General features: G+C 43.5%; 1 non-coding gene across 1 annotated transcript; it reads right to left on the reverse strand.

Annotated features, from left to right (window-relative positions):
* Window positions 1-691: 691 nt before the first annotated feature.
* Trnas-cga (transfer RNA serine (anticodon CGA)) lies at window positions 692-766 on the reverse strand. The gene has a single exon. It is a non-coding gene; the product is annotated as a tRNA-Ser (tRNA).
* Window positions 767-1,865: the final 1,099 nt, after the last annotated feature.

Consider the following 1,865-nt stretch of genomic DNA (forward strand, 5'->3'; position numbering starts at 1 on the left):
TCTATGAACGTCAGCACCAATCCAATACCTGCAGGGTGAGTACCGTTACAGTGTCAGGAACATAAGTCAGTAAATAAAAACCTCCTGCTCGCTAAACGTATTCTCGATATTGGTGTAACAGTAGATCTCAATTGCGTCAATTTTGTAAAGAGTCTTGCCGCAGTGGTAACATCGGTTCCCATCAGGTCACAGAAGTAAAGTGCTGCCGGGCTGGGCTAGCACCTATATGGGTGAGCATCCTGTCTGCCGAGCGCTGTTCGCAAGCGGGACGTTCTCAGCCCTTCTGAGGCAAAGTAAGCAGCTGTTTGTTTGAAGTAGCGGCTCCGGTTTCGTAAACCAAAATACGGTTAGGTTTTAGGTACGTATCTACAGGTTATGATTTTTTTTTTTTTTTTTGTGGCACATGATTATTACATATGGGGGATAGATGGACGCGAGCTTTGACTCTACTTCAACATACATTAAAAGCATTACGAATAAAATATCGCCATTTTATGTTTCTATGATCTTCCCAAGGCGTCTTAGACAAAATTTTATGAATTAAAGGCCATACAGCTGCTTGGGTTGAGTCATACTTAACAGACAGAATGCAAAAAAGTTGTGTGAAATAACTCAAGCAGTTTCCAGAATGAGATATTCACTCTGCAGCGGAGTGTGCGCTGGTATGAAACTTCCTGTCAGATTAAATCTGTGTTCCGGACCGAGACTCGAACTCGGGACCTTTGCCTTTCGCGGGCAAATGCTCTACCAACTGAGCTACCCAAGCACGACTCACGGCCCATCCTCACATCTTTACTTCGGCCATTACCTCGTCTCGTACCTTCCAAACTTTGCAGAAGTTCTCCTGCGAAACTTGCAAAACTAGCACTCCTGAAAGAACGGATATTGCGGGGACATGGCTTAGCCACAGCCTGGAGGGTGTTCACAATGAGATTTTCACTCTGCAGCGGAGTGTGCGCTGATATGAAACTTCCTGGCGCACGTGCTTGGGTAGCTCAGTTGGTAGAGCACTTGCCCGCGAAAGGCAAAGGTCCTGAGTTCGAGTCTCGGTCCGGCACATAGTTTTAATCTGCCAGGAAGTTTCAACTCAAGCAGTGCTGGAACGAGGGAATATTCTCGTAGCTCAGGAGAAATCGTGGAGACTGAAAACGTTTAATTTTGGAGACCACTCCTTATCCCTACACGTATGAATGTTCTAGCACTTAATGTTGATCAAGTAGAATTGGTACTCTTTGCAAACGATACTGGCGTCATACTAAATCTTATTAGAGAGAGAGAAACAGGACGATGTTTTAAAAAAAAATATTAAGTCGTTCTCTGAAAACTGACTCACCTGTTAAGATCTGTAAGACAACTAGAGTCATACCAACAAGTAATGTGGCCCACGACGGAACTCTGTACAAACAAGTACAATGCCTCAAAGGTTCGGGTGAGCATATTGATGAACACATGAACGGAAACAAGCACATTGTTGAGCTGCTCAAGCAATTAAGCTTAGCTGCTTTCGCTCTATGTATAACTGCTAGTCTTGAAAAGAATCAATCTCCTGAATTTAATTTTGCATGTATCCACTCACTAACGTCTTACGGAATACTTTTCTCGAGTAACTCATCACTCAGAAAGAAAGCATTGATTTCACAAAGGCGAGCAGCAGGAGTTGAATATGATGTTGAACCTAGGTAGATATGTAGGCTCCTCCTCAAGGATTAGAAAATTTTAGCTGTATAATCACGCTACATATTTCTGTTACTGAGATTCGCCGTAAGGAATCAGTCACAATTTGAGAAGAACATTGGTGTCCACACATACAGCACCAGAAGGAAAAACGCAACAAGTCTGAGTAGAGCTCGCGCTGTGAGGATTCT

This window comes from Schistocerca serialis, chromosome 4, assembly GCF_023864345.2.
Source record: "Schistocerca serialis cubense isolate TAMUIC-IGC-003099 chromosome 4, iqSchSeri2.2, whole genome shotgun sequence".
Taxonomy (NCBI): domain Eukaryota; kingdom Metazoa; phylum Arthropoda; class Insecta; order Orthoptera; family Acrididae; genus Schistocerca; species Schistocerca serialis.